Below are 19,759 nucleotides of genomic sequence, written 5' to 3'. Positions count from 1 at the left end.
AAGTAGGTTCTTTCAAGTTTAGAGGGGAACAGAAATGGGCAAACAGGAAAGGGGAAAAAGAGCTGCTTTCAGTGAGGCCAGGCTTCTCCACTGGAATTTAACTATTTTCCCCCTTTGTAATTAATACATATCCAGTGGGGGATATATGTTGAAACATGCAAATATCCTTTTTCTCGTGTTGCTTTTGCCCATCAAGTTTTGCAGCCACTGATGATCCTTAACTGAAACAATTCCTGCCAAACAGTGATTTTCTAATTCTAGCTTCTTCCTACATCTGGATATTTTCCAAATAAAGCAGTATCCCCCCCAAAAAATTTTAATACAATTTTTTTTTGGCTGTACCATGCAGCATGCGGTATCCTAGTTCCCCAACCAGGGATCAAACCTGTGCCCCCTGCAGTGGAAGCGTGGATTCTTAACCACTGGACCACCAGGGAAGTCCCCAATTTTTAAATGACAAAGTTCATCAATTCCTTTTTTTTTTTTTTTTTTCGGTACGCGGGTCTCCCACCGCCGCGGCCCCTCTCGTCGGGGAGCACAGGCTCCAGACGCACAGGCCCAGCGGCCACGGCCCACTGGCCCAGCAGCCCCGCGGCACGTGGGATCTTCCCGGACCAGGGGGCGCAGCAGGCGGACTCCCAACCACTGCGCCACCAGGGAAGCCCCTAAAGTTAATCAATTCTTTAAGTTCCTCCTGAATACATTTGAGTATATCCAGCTTTACTAGCCTCTTGGACATCATAGCACTTGTGAGTCAATTCAGCAATTAAAGGGTTCCCCGAGCCCATCTTCTCCCAAGCCCAGCTAGGAAGCATCTTCTCACCCAGCATCCAATTGTTGTTTGATATTGTTGTCATTGCTTGGGGAGGGAGGGGCTCTTGAACAGGAATTATCAAAATGAAGAAAAAGTCTAACTTAATTTAGAGTGAGCCAAGTTTTATTCCTTCTGTAGTTTAAATATTAAACTCAGCCAAAGAATGACATCATCACAAAGAAGAAACTTAATAGAGTCAAAGAATTTACAAAAGGGATAGAACACAGGGTGTAGAGATTCTCCCAGCTAAGTAACTTATTTGATATTTATATTGCAAAGTCAATGATTTAATATTAATTAGTAAGGCATTAGGTAGATGTCACGAATAATTTGAAAAGATGTTTTCCTTTCTAATCTTGCCCTGTTCGTTTCCTCTTTATTTCATGCAGAGACATTTACAAATACAACCTTCAAGAAAGTTACAAACAAGGACTAAAATCTACATTTTTCTTGCATAAAAGGGTTTTAGAAGAAGTGTGATTGTATTTTTGACACATTTTCATTCATATTCTAGACATTTCTTGTTCATTAAACAAACACTTTTTAAAAGGTTTGTACTGAGAAGTGGCTCTTCAGTCCCCACTATTTAAAATAGCCAGCCTCTTAAAGCCATTATCTGGCTGACCATGTAGTGAAGTCATTTGAATGATTACTGTAAAACAGGATTTAAGAGGAAAATAAATGAAAGGGGAAAAGTAATTTTGTGATCATTTCAAAGCTCTAAACACACGGGGCCGGGTGCCATGACAATTATTCTCTCTTGCCTGTAGGCACAGGAAAAGTGGAGGGATTTCCTTTGAAAAAGGAGCTCCTTCTGAATCAACAGTCAGTGGTCAAAGTAAACACCACTGAAGATTATGTTTGAGAAACTGCTTACAACTCCTGCAAAGGCATTAAGGAAACAAGGAGCTGGGGTGCAAATGCGGTGGAAGGCCTGAAGGAGTGTGTTGAGAAACATCCTGTAAGTCAGGCCATCGATGGCCAGAATCCAGACTCTCCTGCAAGAGTGTCCTGCACCTTATCTATTTTGTGGTTCTCCTGAAAAATAATTATTAGGAGCTACCCGGATAGAATAAACGAAACAATGTAATCAGTAACTAGCTTGCAGACAAACACACAAAAACCGATTCTGTTTGTTGGGAAAAACGCAACCCCCCTCCTGCTACATTATTCCATTGATGGAAAAACATTTACATCTCTTTTGTTAACTAGTTTTCTGTAGAAATTTTATAATCGCCGGGCAACTCTATTTCACTGCTCTCTTAGAAGAGACTGAGTAGCTAGACCCATGTTTTTATTCCACGGCCAAAAAGAAAAAAAAAATTTTTTTTCTGGGCTTTTTTTTTTTGGAAACTTTCGTCTATCATACATCAAACCTGTCAAGCTTTTTCATTCAAGTTCATGGTTTTTAAGTTCATTGTAAATAACTCAAACCGATTTTACAAAAGAGAAAAAAAAAAGTCCTGCCCTGACGTTGGGCATTACAAACTGTAATAATATCCCTTGTCAAATGGGATTTTGCAAGTGGCTTTGTAAAGGGCGGGGGTGGGGGTGGGGGGGGAGGATTTAGCTAAATAAAAATAATTTGAGGTTAATGTTATACTTTGATTGTGGGTTGACTTCCTTTATTTTCTTAAAAGTCTAGAATTTTTGCAAAATGTTAAAAGGAAATCCAGTAGCTATGTTTATCATTAAGTATGTGTCACATTTCATTTTGAGGTCCTTAAGAGTTACTTCGTGGGAGAAAATTCCAACAATAAGGAACATTCACTGATTTGCTGAGAGCTCTGTAAATTTTTAAAGTAAGCTAATCTCTTGGATGTTTCTTTTCCAAAGTAATGAAAAAGGCCTTTTCCCCCTGTCAATCAGACAGGGTCATTGCCGCAGGCCAAGCTGTACCGCTCAGGGTTCATTTCAGGAAGCAGAGCCGTGACAAGAGATACATAATAGAGGACTTTTGTGGGCATTGGGCTTTTTACAGCTGTGAGAGCTGGTGAAGTGTCCATGGGAAGCTTGCCTCTGTTGTCCGGTGGTGGGCATAACCTTGCTGTAGGTCAGCAGGGCTGGCCGTCCGGGAAGAACCCAGACGTGAGACAGGACAGAGCATGACAAACCAGACCTGCAAGAACCAAGCAGAACCCGCAAAGACAGACTGGAACCTGTGTCGCTGGTCCCTCCCCTGCAGGGCCTGGGCTACCTACAGAAGAAGCCGGCCCTCTCCTCACTGAGCTGCACCTGGACCTTGTCCGGAGCTCAGAGGAGCTGTGGGAGCCGTGGGCCCAGCCGCTGCCCCACGCAGAGAAGGAGGCCGGCACGTCAGCGGCCACGGGCAGACGCTGTGGCAGCATCTGTACCTTTGCCCCGAGCCTGGGCTTCGAGGATGCTGTTTCACTGCCCCCTTTCAAGTCAGGCACAAGTTTTCCCGCAGCCACCCTTCACCTGGAAACATACAGGGAGGGAATTCTGGGAAACTCAGCTCCAGCTTAGCTAAGGTGGTCCTGCACAAAACCACCCCCAACTTCTCCCTCCCATCTTGCCAATCCCCTGTTGGCTGTCTTCTCCTTTTTCCCTGAGATGTTCCTCATGCTGGGCTGTCAAGAGGCAGCTCCAGGTCAGTGCAGCTGAGGAAATCATCTTGACATTCTTCCTGTGATGACACTATCTGGACAGGCCCCAAGTTTTGGGTACTTCTCAGTTTGGAAGAATATGTAGTCAACCTTATTCTAGAAAATGCAAATTAATCTATAGCTGTAGAAACGGTATCAGTGGTGCCTGTGGACAGAGGGTGTGGAAGAGGGTAGGATGATGGATTAAAAGGGGCATGAGAATACTCTGATCGTGATAGATAGGTTCATTATCTTGATGATGGCTGTAAGTTTTACTGGTGTAAATATATGCCAAAGCACATCAAATTATACCTTAAAACATATGCAGTTTACCATGTATCAGTGATATCTCAATAAAGCTAAAAATATCAACTATGTAAAGGCTCTGAAGAGTGAACCACAGCAACAAAAACATCATTCGATCTGAAAAGGAACCCCTCCCCCCTCAAAACAAATGTTATCAGAACTTCAGAGACTACGGCCCAATACAAAAAAAGTCTGACATACGTGGACCTGGAATCTCCAAAGGAGAGAACATGGAGAATGAAGCACGAGAAATATTTGAAGAAACGATGGGAAAAAACTTACCAAATCCGTGGAAATATATAAATTCATAGTCATGGGAGGTTCGGCGTACCCCAAACAATAAATATATAAAGGAAGCTACATTTAGGCACATCATACTAATATTATAAGTCAAAAGATAAGTAGTTTGAATACTTGCCTTTTTGTACAAGTTTGCAATAAAATTGTAAGCAACTCTGAAGACTTATTTTTATGCAGGTATATAAAAGTGCAACGTGGGAATGGTGCTCATCAGTTTTTAAATTCACTGTCGAATTGTGATTTTTCTTCACGGAAGGGGGGAAAAGCATTAAGCAAAAGGTAAAAACCTCAATAAGATTTTTCTGAAGAGTATTATTTTGGTAATAATATTAGTACATATTCCTTTTTATTTCAGTGATACAGATGTATACCTATTTATCCTCAAGGAAACTTATACATCACTATTCAAGGAAAAATATAAGTGTTTTTATTGAAAGTTACAAGATTATTACGATGAAAATAAAACTTAGGAGGTGCTTGAAAAGGGTTAATTATGGAAATGATTGGTTATTTGAGGTATTATTCATTTACAGAAAATAAAAGTTAGAGTATATGTGATAAAATAAAGAATATGTGGCATCCTTTTCACTGAAAAAGTCCTCTGGTTCCTGGAAAGGGACACGTGGATCAGAGATCTTTTCAGCTTTTTCCAGGACCCAAAGGACTCGACATCTTAGCAAGAAGATCAGTTTACCAAAATTTCCATCAACAGAAATTGGAAAACTTTGTACTGCACCACTTTTTTGAGATATTTCAAGCATCCCTCCTCTGCGACTGCTCTGAAACAAGTCATAAAGAAGTGGTGACCTATTGTCATTTATATCACACATAGAATATTGCAAACAGAGGAAATGGACCCACCACCAGCTTTATCAAACTTTAACATTATGCCATATTTATTTCCACATTACACTTAAACAGTTGTCTTCATTTTTCTTTTTTTTTTTTACCACTTATGTCTTTTTCTTATTGATTTTTACATATTCCTTATAAATTCTGAAAACAAATCCTTTCTTGGTTTTGTTTCAAATCACCTCTCCTAGTCTGTGATTCGTCTTTTTTTCCAAATGGATTTAAAATTTTCATTTTGGGGTAATTATAGATTCATATGCAGTTGTAAGATATCGTACAGAGAGGTTGCATGTCCCCTTTACCCAGTTTCTCCCAATGGTAACATCTTGCAAAACTCTAGGACAATATCACCACTAGGACATTGGCATTGATACAGTGAAGACACGGAACATTTCCATCACCACAGCGATATCTCACGCCGCTCTTTTATCCTTTTCATTCTCACTCTTTCCTTAAAGTCTCTGGCAGCCACTGATCTGTTCTCCATTTCTGTCATTTCAAGAATGTTATGTAAGTGGAATAATATAATATGCAACCTTGTAGGACTGGATTTTCCATTCAGCATAATTCCCTGGAGATTCAACCAGGTGGTTGTGTGTGTGTCTGTAGCTTGTTCCTTTTCACTGCTGGGCAGTGTCACGTGGTGTGGATGGACCCCATTTTGTTTAACCCTCACTCACTGAAGGACATCGGGTCCTGTTGTTGGTTATTATGAATAAAGCTGCTATAAATATTTTTGTACAGGTTTTTATGAGAACATAAGTGTTCCTTTCTCTGGGATAATGCCTAGAAGTGCAATCACTGGGTTATATGGTAGCTGCATGTGGTTTGTTTTTTTTTAATGCCAGATCATTTTTCATTCCCACCAGCAATATGTTGGTGATTCAATTCTTTACCTCAGAATTCTCCCTGTTGTTCAGTTTGGGTAATTGGTATTGTTCTATCTTCCAGCTCACCGATTCCTTCATCTGGCTCCTCCACTCTGTGGAGTCCTTGAGTTTCTTTAATTTGGTTATTGTCATTTCTATTTGGTTCTTATTTAGACCTTCTATTTCTTTGCTGAGATGCTCTATTTTTTTATTCGTTTTGAGAGTGCTTAGAATTTTTGAGACATTTTTGTGTTTGCTTTCAGTCTTTGTAAGAATTCTAACGCCTGTGTTATCTCGATGTTGATACCTGTGGGTTGTCTTTTTCATTCAGTTTGAGATCTTCCTGCTTCTTGATATAATGAGCAATTTATTATTGCAACCTGGAAATTTGTGGTATTCTATTAAGAGGTTTTCGTAGTTATTTAAGTCTTCTGTGTTAGCTGTCTTCATCTCATACGACCCCCGAACTGGAAGGAGGGGGCTTCCTCACTACTGCCAGGTAGGAATAGAAGTCCAAGCGTTACCGACCCTTTCAAGTCGGGCCCCAGCAAGGGTCCTCCTGCCTGGTGTCACTGTGCCGATAGAATGAGACTGAGTTGGGTTCAGAAGCAAAGGAAAGCTTTATTCCCTGATTAAAGAATGGAGAGGGGCAAGCTCCCGCTCTAGAGCACACGCTCTCCTGATAGGCTGTGGGCGGGGCTGCTTTATAGGGTTCTCGCAGTAGGGAGGGGGCGGGGTTGTCCAGCGCAGGCGCAGCGCAGCCGCTCACGCCCCCGATCCAGAGCCGGCGCGGCGTCTCTGCACATGGTCCCTGAACTGAGCGTCCTGCAGCCCTTCCGCTGGAGGAACTCCGGTCTGAAGTGCCTGGTGCGAGGCCTCCGCATGTGAGTCGATGCAACTAGACGCAGCACAAAGGAAAAGAAAAAAAAGGTTAGACTTTATTTTATTACCCAGATTCTATTTTTATTTTCCGGGAGTTGTGAATGGGCTTTGCTGGTGACAAACCCTCCTCTGCCTTTTGTCCTGCTCCTCATTGTTGAGGGCACTGAGGGTCTCGGGTCCATCTTCTGTAACTGCTTCCTGCTGAGTGTGGGCATTGTTGTCCTGCAGCCACCGTGAGGTCTGTTTGGTGGCCCCAGGCTTCGGCCCTGACCATCTCCCTGAGCGATCCCCATTTGTCTAACCTCTTGGAGACAAAGGACCCCGGAGAGTTTAAGATACGTGCCCAAATGTCAGCAAGAGAATAATGGTCACCAGTGAAATTTTCCTGACAAGGCAGGGCTGCAGGTCTTTGGCCCCGATGCAGAGGCTCACTGCCGGGCCTGCGTGTACGTGGTCGAACTTCGGTTGGTTTTCAGGAGAGAAACTGCAGGTCAGAGAGTGGTTCGCACAAGTAGTCAAGGGGGCTGTGGCCCCAGGTTTTCTCTCCAGAGGTTGGGTCTCGGGGGCCTCTTCCCTCAAGTGCAGTGTCCCCACGGAGTGACCCCTGCTACTTCTGGGCAGAGCAGGTGGTGAGGGTCACCAACAGGGTCCTTTCCACTTAGGGGTGAGCTGGGCTTGCAGGCTGCCGGTTTTCCAGGTTTTCAGATGTACTCAGGCTCCTGGCTGGAAGGGGTTGGGGGCCGGGTCAGTGGGTGCAGGCAGCACCTGGTCCCCATATTCCGCGAGAGCTTTCTCGGTTTCTCCTGCCTGGAGGGCACACACGGGCTGTTGCATTTTAGGGGGGCTAAGGGGTCCCTTCTCTTCAGCTTGGGGAATGGTCTACCATACAGGAATTCAAGGGCACTTAACTTATCCCTCGGGGCCAACCGCATGTGGTGCAGGGCAGTTGGAGTTCCCTGACATAGCTTGGCTAAGGCCCATTTGAAGGTCTGATTGGATCTATTTTCTCTGTCGATTGGGGTCTCCAGGCTGCACGCAGGGTCCATCTTACGCCCGGGGCACTCGAGACATTATCGCATTGTACGAATCCTGGGAGCCCAGACCTGGGGATTCTTTCTTTTCAGTTCTGGCAGGGAATGCTTCTGTCTAACCCAGAAAATATGTTTACTAGCACCAAGGGACACCTGAAGTTGCCAGCTGCCCTCGGCATGACGGTGAAATCAATGTGCCCATCTTCTCCAGGATATGTCCCTCTGGTCTGAATGGTCCTTATCTGGGGGCTTTGGTTGGGGGGATCAGGTGTTAGGGTTGTTCATTGTGCAGATGGGGCCCGTCTCAACTATCCAACTGGTTATACTTTCCATGCCAGGAGTTACCATGACCCCAACTAACCAATTATATAGGGCTTCCCTCCTGTAGTGAGTTCTTTGATGAGCCTCCCTAATGGCTTGACAAGCTGCAGTTGGGGAAAGAAGTGCTACCCTTGTTCATTAACTAGCCCTTCGTGGCTTCCTAGATCTCTGTTGAAGTAGCTAAATCTGGGAGGGTCAGGACAGGGGCCTGAAGTAATTGCTTTTGTAATTCTTGAAATGCCTCTTCCTATTCTTAATGCCATTCAAAAGGCTCATCATCCTTCCCTTTGAACATTTCATGTAGGGGCCCAGCTATTAGACTGTGGCTGGGGATCCCAGCCACCCCTGGGAAACCCCTAAGCTGTCCTCTGGTTCTAGGAGCGGCGAGGCTGCAAATGCTTCTTCCCTTTCCTGGGGTAGGCTTCCCTGACCTTCTGTGAGAATGAAGCCCAGGTAGTGACTCTAGCTTGTGAAACTTGAGCCCTTTGCTTGGACACTTTATACCCTTTATTGGCTAGGTGGTGGTTACAGTATTATTTCAGAGGCCTCCTTAGTAGGCCTGGTGATCGGAATGGTGGGTTCCCTCCTCCAGATGTGATCTTTTGGGCCTTTAGCTATTTCCCCAAAGATGATGGGGGAATTTTTGAATTCTTGGGGCAGGACTGTCCAGAAGTTTTGTTTTTGTTGCGTGTTTGGGTCCTGCCACTCAAAAGCAAAAATTCCTTGTGGCTTTGGGGCTAATGGAAGAAGAAGGTGTCTTTTAAATCTAATACAGAATATTAGGTCCTGGTGGACATAGAGTAGCCAGCAGGGTGTAGGGTTTAGGGACCACTGGATGTGTATCCTCAGTGGCTTCATTACTGCCCTGAGGTCCTGTACCATCTGGTATTCCCCACTGGGTTTCTTTATGGGGAGAGTGGGGTATTACAGGCTGAGACCAACAATCACTGTATACATACGGTTTTATACACTTGCTTTTCAAATAATTTAAGAGGAAAAAGGAGAATAAAGATGTATTTTTACTGTATTTTATAATTACATCGTTGCCTTCACCAGTGCTCTTGGTTTTTTCGTGAATTCAAATTACCCTCTGGGGTCACTTCTTTTAGCCTGAAAAAATTAAGGTGTGTGTGCTGGGAACAAACTCTCTCATTTTTTTAATCCGATAATGTCTTTGTTTTGTCTTCATTTTTTAAAGATAGCTTTGCTGGATATCAGATTCTTGATTGACAGTGTTTTTTTTTTCTTTGCACTTTGAATATGTTATCCCACTGCTTTCTGGCCTCCACTGTTTCTGATAAGAAGTAAATTGCTAATCTTATTGGATTCCTTACAAGTGGCGAGTTTTTTTTTTTTTTGGTCACTTTCAAGATTTTCTCCTTGTATTTGGCTTTCAGCTCTTTTACTGTATCTGTCTATTTGTGGATCTCTTTGTGGAATTTGTTGCACTTCCTGGATGTATAGATTAGTGGTTTTCAATAAATTAGGAATGTTTTCAACCATTATTTCTTTAAATATTTTTTCTTTCTCCCTCTTCTCTTCTGGTACTTCTATTACATGTATGTTGGTGTACTTAATGGTATTCCACATTTCCTGAGGCGCTGTTCATTTTTCTTCATTCTTTTTTTTTCTCTTTGTTCTTTGGATTGCATAATCTCTATCAACCTATCTTCAAGTTTGTTAGTTCTTTTTTCTGCAAGAAGTTGGGCAAGAAGTTCTCTAGTTAACTTTTCATTTCAAGTATACTTTTCAACTCCAGAATTTTTATTTGGTTCTTTTAAAAATTTTATATCTCTTTATTGATACTAGCTATTTGATGTAACATTGTCAGCATACCTTCCTTTATTTTGTAAATCATGGTTTCCACTAGTTCTTTGAATGTACTTATAACTACTTTGAAGTCTTCATCTGTTAATCCAACATCACTCTCACAGGCAATTTCTGTTGCTTTTGTCCCCCAGTGTATGAGCCGTATTTTCCTATTTCATTGAATATCTCTTACATTTTGTTGGAAATTGGACATTTTAGATAATTTATAATAGCAATTCTGGGTTCTGGTCCCCCCCCAACCACCACCATTTGCTTGATTACTTGTTTAGTGACTAGCTTTTATTTCAGTGAAGTCTATTTTACACACACACACATACACATACACACATAGGTACAGACACACACACTGTGTTAAGCCTTTGGTGTTGCTTTTCAGCCAAGGGTGTGCAGCCTTGGGTTTGCCCACAGCCACCTTGGATGGCAGTGCTTTGGCAGGGCTCTTTTTAGCTCTCTTTTCCCCCCATCATACCCTGCTGTTAAATGCCACAAATTGTGGGATAATTGCTCTATTGTCTTCAACAACGCCCTGCGGCATCAATTGTTCCAGAGACTAAACCAATCAAATTCTAGCTTCTAGTTAGTGTTTGATATTTGTTATTATCCTAGGAGAGCTACTCCCAGCTTCCCCTCCCCCCCCCAATTCTCTCCTGCAAACTAGCAGTCTTCAATTTAGCCTGTATCTTTTTCAACAAATCTACCAGTATCCTCTCAATTATCTTTCATCACAGTCTCCACTGTTTTTGAGTGCATGATTAGGCTTGAACTTCTCCATGTTCTGTTGCAAACAAAGTCAGGTTCTTTGGGAAGAGATTAGGAGGTATCTATGTTATGTCCTGCTTCTTCCTCCAGGAAAAGTCTCTGAGCCCAGTGTGCAAGGAGGGGGCGTGGTGGGTGGTTCCCTGACAGTGAGGATGAGGATGTGGGCAAGGATCTTTCATCTTTGAAAGGTTTTAACTGGGTAAAAAATTATAGGCTGATGATTGTTTTCTTCTTTCTGTATTTTGAATATATTTTTTCACTGTCTTGTAGCTTCCGTTGTTGAGATCTGATTTGAATCTTATCTTTGTTTCTCTGATATATGTTTCTCTGAATATACTGTCTCTTTTCTTTGGCTGCCTTTAATACAGTTTCTCTGTCTGTTTAAAGCCATGTGATTTTGATGTGCTTTAGTGTGGTTTTCTTCATTTTTTTTAATGTTTGAAACTCATCGAGTTTCTTACGTCCATGCATTTATACTTTCCATTACATCTGGAGAACTTATGGTCATTATTTCTACAAATATTTTTCTCTATCCATCACTGTCTTCGAGAATTCCGATTACAAGTATATTTGGTACTTGAATTTGTCTCAGAGCTCAATGATGCTTTGTTCCTTTTTTAAAAAACCATATTTCCTGTCGTAGTTCATTTTGAACAGTTTCTATTGCTATGTCTTAAGTTTATTAATATTTTCTTTTACAGTGTCTAATCTGCCACTAATCTCATCTGACATATTTTTCATCTCAGACATTATAGTTCCATCTCTACTTGGTTTGGGTCTTTTGTATCTTCTATGCCTCTGCTTAACATGTTCGATCTTTTCTCTAGCTTCATAAACATATGAAATAATATTTATTGTCTTTAGCTATTCTGTCATCTCTGATAGAATCTCTGAATCATTTTCTGGTGATTTATTTTTCTCCTAATGATGGCTTATACTTTTATGCTTCTTTGCATGTCTGCTAATTTTTGATTGGGTACCAGACATTGTGAATTTTGCCTGGTGGGGCTATTTATTTTGTAGTCCTGTAATCATTCTTAAACTTTGTTCTAGAGTGCAGGTAAATTGCTTGGAAACCAGCATCTGTTGTCTCTTGTATTCTATCTATCTATCTATCTATCTATTTATTTATTTATTGCTGCATTGGGTCTTCGTTGCTGTGAGCGGGCTTTCTCTAGTTGCGGCGAGCGGGGACCACTCTTCATTGCGGTGCATGGGCTTCTCATTGTGGTGGCTTCTCTTGTTGAGGAGCACTGGCTCTACGCATGCGGGCTTCAGTAGTTGTGGCATGTGGGCTCAGTAGTTGTGGCTCATGGACTCTAGAGCACAGGCTCAGTAGTTGTGGCACACGGGCTTAGTTGCTCCGCGGCATGTGGGATCTTCCCAGACCAGGGCTCGAACCCGTGTCCCCTGCATTGGCAGGTGGATTCTTAATCACTGCACCACGAGGGTAGCCCATCTCTTGTATTCTTGATGATAGCCATTCTTACAGGTGTGAAGTAATATTTCATTGTAGTTTGGATTTGCATTTCCCTGATGCTTAGTGATGTTGAGCATCTTTTCATGTAAGAGTTTTATAATATCAGGTCTTATGTCTTATGGTCTTATGGTCTTTGATCCAGTTCAAGTTCATTTTTGTGCGTGGTAAGGGTCCAGTTTCATTGCTCTGCATATGTCTATCCAGTTTTTCCAACACCATTTGTTGAAGAGACTCTCCTTTCCCCTCTTGGCTCCCTTGTCAAATATTAGTTGGCTATGAGCAGGGGTTCAATTCTAGGCTCTCTATTCTGTTCCATTGATCTATGTGTCTATTTTGTGTCACTACCATACTGTTTTGATTACTGTAGCTTTACAGTATAGTTTGAAACCAGGAGGTGTGATACCTATAGCTTTGTTCTTTTCCCTTAGGACTCCTTTGCTATTCAGGGTTTTTTGTGGTTCCATACAAATTTTAGGATTTTTTATTCCTATTTCTGTAAAGAATTCCATTGGTATTTTGATGGTATTGAACCCATAGATGGCTAAGGTTAGTATGGACATTTTAACAATATCAACTCCATAACAATATCCATAAACACAGGATGTCTTTCCATTTGTTTTCTTCAATTTCTTTCACCGACATCTTGTAGTTTTTAATGTACAGATCTTTCACTTCCTTGATTAAATTTATTCTTAAGTATTTTATTATTTTTCATGCTACTGTAAATGGGATAGTTTTCTTTTTTTCTTTTTCAGATGTTTCATCCTGAGTGTATAGAAATACACTCTAATTTCTGTATGTTGTCTCTGTATCCTACAGCTTCTCCAAAATTTTTTATTAGTTCCAACAGTTCTTTGGTTGAGCCTTTGGGATTTTCTATATACAGAATAATATCATTTGCAAATAGCAACAGTTTTACTTCTCCCTTTCCGATTTGGTTTCATTTTATTTCTTTGTCTTGCTTAATTGCTCTAGCTAGGACTTCAAGTACTATATTGAATAAGAATGGTGATAGTGGGCATTCTTGTCTTGTTCCTGATCTTAGAGGAAAAGGTTTCCATTTTTCTCCATTGAATATGACGTTTACTGCTGTCAGTTTGATAGGTATAGTTCCAGATGGTTTTCTAGGTACATAAACGAACACACACACACACGCACATGCACACACACACACACACACACACACACACACACACACTGTCTCTCTCTCTCAAGAATAACACACAAATGGGATCATATTTTGCTTAAAGTGCTGCAGCTTGCGTTTTTCACATAACATTTTATCATTTCCATAATGATGCATCTATATCTACTTAATTCCTTTATTTAAAATAATTTTCAAAACAATGTACATGGTTTGAATTTCAAAAAGGTACAGTAGAAAAGGAGGCCTGCCTTTTACTCCAGTCCCCCCACTCTGCTTACAGTTTCTTGAGTATGGTCATGTCCAGAGATATCTATGCCTATGTAATGATGTTCCATTTTCTTATACAAACCATAACATACTACACACCATTCTGTATTTTTCACTTTATCTAGGAGCTTCTTATTCTTTTATTTTAACACTTGCATAGTTGTATTAGCTAAGGTTCTTTGGTTGCAAGCAGTAGAAACTTACACAGTGAATTAAAGCACAAAGGGAATTTATTGGAAGGACAGTGGCAAACAGCTTCAGAGCCAGACTTTGGGAAAGACGGGATGAGGGTTCTTTGGGGAGCTTGGAAGCAGGAACACGGGACCATCCAATGACTTCAGCTCCACCTGCCCTCTCTCTGTAGGTTTCTGTTCAGAATCTATTAGCCTAGTCTGCACCTTCTTTGGTCAGGTCCCCTGCTTGGATGAATCTTTTTTTGGCTTCTGAGTTGAAGTAGTCTGTTTGACTGTCACAGCCTGGCTCATGTGACCACCCCAATTTGGGGGTGCATGTATCTTTTCAAATTAGAGTTTTCATCTTTTCAGATATATGCCCAGGAGTGGGATTGCTAGATCATATGGTAAATCTATTTTTAGTTTTTAAAGGAACCTCCATACTGCGGCTGCACCAATTTACATTCCCACCAACAGCGTAGGAGGGTTCCCTATTCTCCACACCCTCTCCAGCATTTATTATTTGTAGACTTTTTGATGATGGCCATTCTGACCAGTGATACCTCATTGTAGTTTTGATTTGCATTTCTCTAATAATTTTGCCAATTGTTTTTTATTATTAATTTATTTTATTGAAGTATAGGTGATTTACAGTGTTGTGTTAATTTCTGCTGTACAGCAGAGTATTTAGTTATATATATATTCTTTTTCATATTCTTTTCCATTGTGGTTTATCACAGGATACTGAATATAGCTCCCTGTGCTATACAGTATGACCTTGTTGTTTATCCATTCTCTATATATTAATTTGAATCTGCTAATCCCTAACTCCCAATCCATCCCTCCCCCACCTCCCCTCCCCCTTGGCAACCACCAAGTCTGTTCTCCATGTCTGTGAGTCTGTTTCGTAGATAAGTTCATTTGTGTCATATGTTAGATTACACATAGAAGTGATATCATATGGTATTTGTCTTTCTCTATCTGACTTAATTCATTTAGTATGATCATCTCCATATTGCTGCAAATGGCATTATTTCATTCTTTTTTATGGCTGAGTAGTATTCCATTGTATATATGTACCACAACTGCTTTATCCATTCATCTGTCAAAGGACATTTAGGTTGTTTCCATGTCTTGGTTGTTGTGAATAGTGCTGCTATGAACATAGGGGTGCATCTGTCTTTTCAAATTATAGTTTTGTCTGGATGTACGCCCAGGAGTGGGATTGCTGGATCATAGGGCAACTCTGTTTTTCATTTTTTTTTTTTTTTTTTTTTGCGGTAAGCGGGCCTCTCACCTGTGGCCTCTCCCGTTGCAGAGCACAGGCTCCGGACGCGCAGGCTCAGCGGCCATGGCTCACGGGCCCAGCCGCTCCGCGGCATGTGGGATCCTCCCGGACCGGGGCACGAACCCGCGTCCCCTGCATCGGCAGGCGGACTCTCAACCACTGCGCCACCAGGGAAGCCCTGGCCAAGATATTCTTGAGAAGTAAATCTCTTGCTGCACAAACACTCTACAGCTTTGAATTTGGAAGACATGAACATGGCCCAGCAGAGTCTGAAGACAGGAGTTAAACTGCTCCAGTCTGGGCCCAGCATGTGCTTGTCATATGTGCTTGGTTCCCTAAGTGTTTACTGAATGAGTGAGTGAGTGAGTGATGCTTTGTTTTTTATGTAGGATATAGGATTAAAAACCTGAGACTCCCCTGGTGGTGCAGTGGTTAAGAATCCGCCTGCCAATGCAGGGGACACGGGTTCGAGCCCTGGTCTGGGAAGACCCCACATGCCGCGGAGCAACTAAGCCCGTGCGCCACAGCTACTGAGCCTGCGCTCTAGAGCCCGAGAGCCACAACTACTGAGCCTGTGTGCCTGGAGCCCGTGGTCCACAACAAGAGAAGCCACCGCAATGAGAAGCCCGTGCACCACAACGAAGAGCAGCCCCCGCTCGCTGCAACTCGAGAAAGCCGCACGTAGCAACAAAGACCCAACGCGGCCAAAAACTAAATAAATAAATAAATTTTTTTAGAAAAAAGCCTATAGGATCGTGACTTCCCTGGTATCCAGTGGTTAAGACTCTGGGCTCCCAATTCAGGGGGGCCTGGGTTCGATCCCTGGTTGGGGAACTAGATCCCACATGCTGCAACTAAATATCCCACATGCTGCAACTAAATATCCCACATGCTGCAACTAAATATCCCGTATGCCGCAACTAAAAAAAAGATCCTGCATGTTGCAACGAAGATTCTGCTCGCAGCATCGAAGATCCTGTGTGGGGCAACTAAGACCCAGGGTGGGTAGGTAGGTAGGTAAAATAGATAGATAGATAGATAGATAGATAGATAGATAGATAGATAAATATTTTAAAAAACCCTGTAGGATTGAAAACCAGTCTTGCTGTTTTTCCTTTGTAAACTGACATCGAACTTTGAAAGACTACCCATCCGACTGATGGATCTATAATTTGGAGTAAATAGAGGTTCATAATTGGACAGTGTATACTAGTTCATTTTGAGAGGACTATGCCTGAGGAATTAATGAGAAGAAACAATTTGGGAGAGACAGGGGACCAGCGCCGTGGGCAGGCTGTACGTTCGCCTGGTGGAGAAACATCTTCCTCCAGTATTTTATAAAATATGTTCTATCTGGAGTTTATGTCTCACTTAGGAAATTTTTATAAGTTATATAAGCCAGCGGTGAAAATACAGGGCTAGATAGATGGGAGAAATTGCTCATGTAGTCAACTATTAATAATGCTCTTAAATCTATGTTTATTATTGGGCCTTTTCATAATGCCCAGGGCCTTCTACTGAGATTTATGGCATGGCAACCCAAATAAAAATGATTTATTTACAAAATCCCTCTGAATTCTACTTGCTATGTTGTCGTGCCTGTTTAATGTACATTAATTAATTAACTTACTTTTTAAAATGTGTTCCTGTGCGTGAGCGCCTGCTTCTTGGCGTTGTTTTCCATGCTGAGAACAAGAGTTTCCATTCGGCAGACTGTCCTTCTCATTCTCTATACTGGGATGAGCCACGTGGCAGGGCTCAATCTATGATCTGTAGACATGCCTTTCCAGGGCCTAAGGTAGAGGCAGAGGTAGTGTACTTTCCTTGGACCATAGGATGTTGTTTATAGTACCACAGAGACCTTGACTCTAAGACTTTTTTTTAAATTTAATTTTGGCTGCGTTGGGTCTTCGTTGCTGCACGCAGGCTTTCTGTAGTTGTGGTGAGCGGGGGCTACTCTTCATTGCAGTGCGTGGGCTTCTCATTGCGGTGGCTTCTCTTGTTGCAGAGCATGGGCTCTAGGCTCACGGGCTTCAGTAGTTGTGGCACGCGGGCTCAGTAGTTGTGGCTCTCAGGCTCTAGAGCGCAGACTCAGTAGTTGTGGTGCACGGGCTTAGTTGCTCCCCGGCATGTGGGATCTTCCCGGACCGGGCCTTGAACCCGTGTCCCCTGCATTGGCAGGTGGATTCTTAACCACTGCGCCACCAGGAAAGCCCCTCTAAGACTTTTTAACTCCCAAACCTTGCTATTGTGGGTGGAAAAAAGACGAGGTTAAATGTGAAGTAACCTAAAATATGTGCTTCACATGGAGAGTTTAGTGTCCCCTCGTTATAGTCTGTGGGCTGCTGTTTAACCGCGGAAGCACGGAAGGGTAAGAGTTTTTCTCTTGGATTTAGACGGCTGTCTAAACTGGCCCACAGAGATGCGGCTCCAGGGCAAATGTTCCCTGCCACAGGGCTTCTGCATTCAGATCCCCTCGGGAGTAAATTTTAACCAGTGAAATGCATTGGTTATAAAAATTCTTTAGGCTCTTAAACTGGCAATCCTTGGGACATAAGTGCGTTGAGACATCCCAGTCCTGTGTTTTGAGGGAGCTGAGTTTGGATCAAGTTCAGCATAAGGTAGAAGAAAGAATATAGGTTTTTGATTCAGACAGTCCTGGCTTCCAATAGGATTTCTGCCACTTCCATGACCTTGGGCAAACTTTAAACCTCTCCTTGGTTTCCTTATTTGTAATGGGAGTGATGGCATCTTCTTCATAGGGTTGTAAGATAACCACGTGGACACGGGGTTTTAAAAGGCGTATCTTGGGCTTCCCTGGTGGTACAGTGGTTCGCCTGCCGATGCGGGGGGCGCGGGTTCATGCCCCGGTCCGGGAGGATCCCGTGTGCCGCGGAGCGGCTGGGCCCGTGAGCCATGGCCGCTGAGCCTGCGCGTCCGGAGCCTGTGCTCCGCGGCGGGAGAGGCCACAGCAGTGAGAGGCCCGCGTACCACAAAAAAAAAAAAAAAGGCGTATCTTAACTTTCTCACAGCGCACACACAAAATGGTAACTCAGGTAATGACTGTGTTAACCAACCTTATTGTGATAATCACTTTGCAATATGTACTTCTATCAAATCATCATATTGTATACCTTAAGTGTACAGTGTTATATATCAAATACTGGATATCTCAGCAAGCTGGGGAAAAAGGGCCCCACAATGTTTGCCCATAGGTGACAGACAATGAATGTTGTTGTCCACGCGGGTTCCCGTATAGCCTGCGATACCTTGTGGGTTTAATGCTCCTTAGGAAAGTGGCTAGGCTTCACTTTATCTGAGGTTCACCTCAGGTAATGTCTATTCAACAAGCACTGATTACCTACCAGATATTCTTTATGATCCAAAGACAGTGGCAAGACTTCTAGCAGTGACAGATATGATGTAATAATATAAACATGTAAATGCCACGTTAAGTCACATCGATAATCAATGACAGAATGGTAAATTCCACCTAGTAGATCTGAGGCAAATCTATCCACCCCTCGCCCCCCACCCCCCAAAAAAATCACAGAGAAATTAAAAACTCCACGGCCACCTTCCAGAATCAGGCCGGAGGAGACGTCCTCAGTACGTAGCCTGCTCTCGGGAAAACTACCCACCCTGGCTCCCTCTCCCTCCACGTATGCGCTGTTCAGAAAGACTGGCCACCAGCAGGTGACGGGACATGGCAGAGACCGTGGCTTCTCATTTACTTTCTTGGCGATGATGTTTTCTAAAATGAGGTAAAACAGTAAACGAATTGTGCTAGCTTGCACTTAGGTGTAACTCCTGCCGCTTTCTAGTGGAAGCAGGCAATGCAGGTCCTAAGCTTAGGGCCAGACATGCACTTCTGTCTCTACTTGTTTCAAAACCAGAGACTCAGCGCAAACACCTTATTTTATTTATTTACTTTTTTATTTTTGGCCGTACCGTGTGGCATGTGGAATCTTAGTTCCCCGACCAGGGATCGAACCTGGGTCCCCTGCAGTGGAAGTGGGGTCCTAACCACTGGACCAGCTGGGAAGTCCCAGTGCAAACATCCTAGTTTGCAGATGAGGATGATGCCGTGCAGAGAAGTGGCCCAGAGGAGGCCCCCCAGTGAGCCAATGGCAGAGGGGGGCTGAGATTCAACCTCCTCCACCTTGTGTCCTGGGCTGGATGATCTCTTAGTACGGTGCTGCCGTGCCCGTGTGTCCCCCGCAGACGCAGGAGGTGGCTGGGTTTGCGTCTCAGGACCAGCCTCTCCCTGATATCCACTGTATACATATGGAACACAGAGGAATGATTTGCTTTTGACATTTAAACACAGGAAACCATGGCTGCTTGTGATGAAAGTTTTAAAGATTCTAAGAAAAATTTCACAAGTGGGACAGTGGATCTTAAAGGGAAAATGGTTTTGTGGAACACTTGTCCTTTACCACGACTGTCTGAGAAAGGTACGTGTGATAAGGCCAAGGCGCTTCCTTTACTTCTGAGTGAAAGAATGTGCTCGTTATAATCATCCCCCTCTTTTAGGAATAATGAGCTTGCCAGTGTGCTCTAAACACAGAGCACAGAGACAGATGATACAGTCCAGTCTTATTTTACTTAATTAGAACAAGAATGTTTAAAACCACAACTCTGGGCTGTTTCCAATAGATATTTAAATACAAAACATTTCGAATTTTAGCACAAGTGATACAGGCTAATGCGTCACTGGTTTGGATTACAGTCACATGAGCCAGATGACTCCTCTGGAATGTCTGAAAGGAAAGGGTGTTTGTACCAAGTCATGGGGTGAGGCCGGGGTCTGGGGGAGAAGGGTGCGCAGAGC

At 42.9% G+C, this 19,759-nt stretch overlaps 1 protein-coding gene across 3 annotated transcripts in view; it reads left to right on the top strand.

Moving 5' to 3' along the window:
- LNX2 (ligand of numb-protein X 2) overlaps positions 1-19,759 on the top strand; it is a 306,755-nt gene that overhangs the window by 156,380 nt on the left and 130,616 nt on the right. The window lies entirely within an intron of this gene.

This window comes from Delphinus delphis, chromosome 18 (genome assembly GCF_949987515.2).
Source record: "Delphinus delphis chromosome 18, mDelDel1.2, whole genome shotgun sequence".
NCBI lineage: Eukaryota > Metazoa > Chordata > Mammalia > Artiodactyla > Delphinidae > Delphinus > Delphinus delphis.
This window is presented reverse-complemented; position numbering and strand designations above follow the sequence as displayed.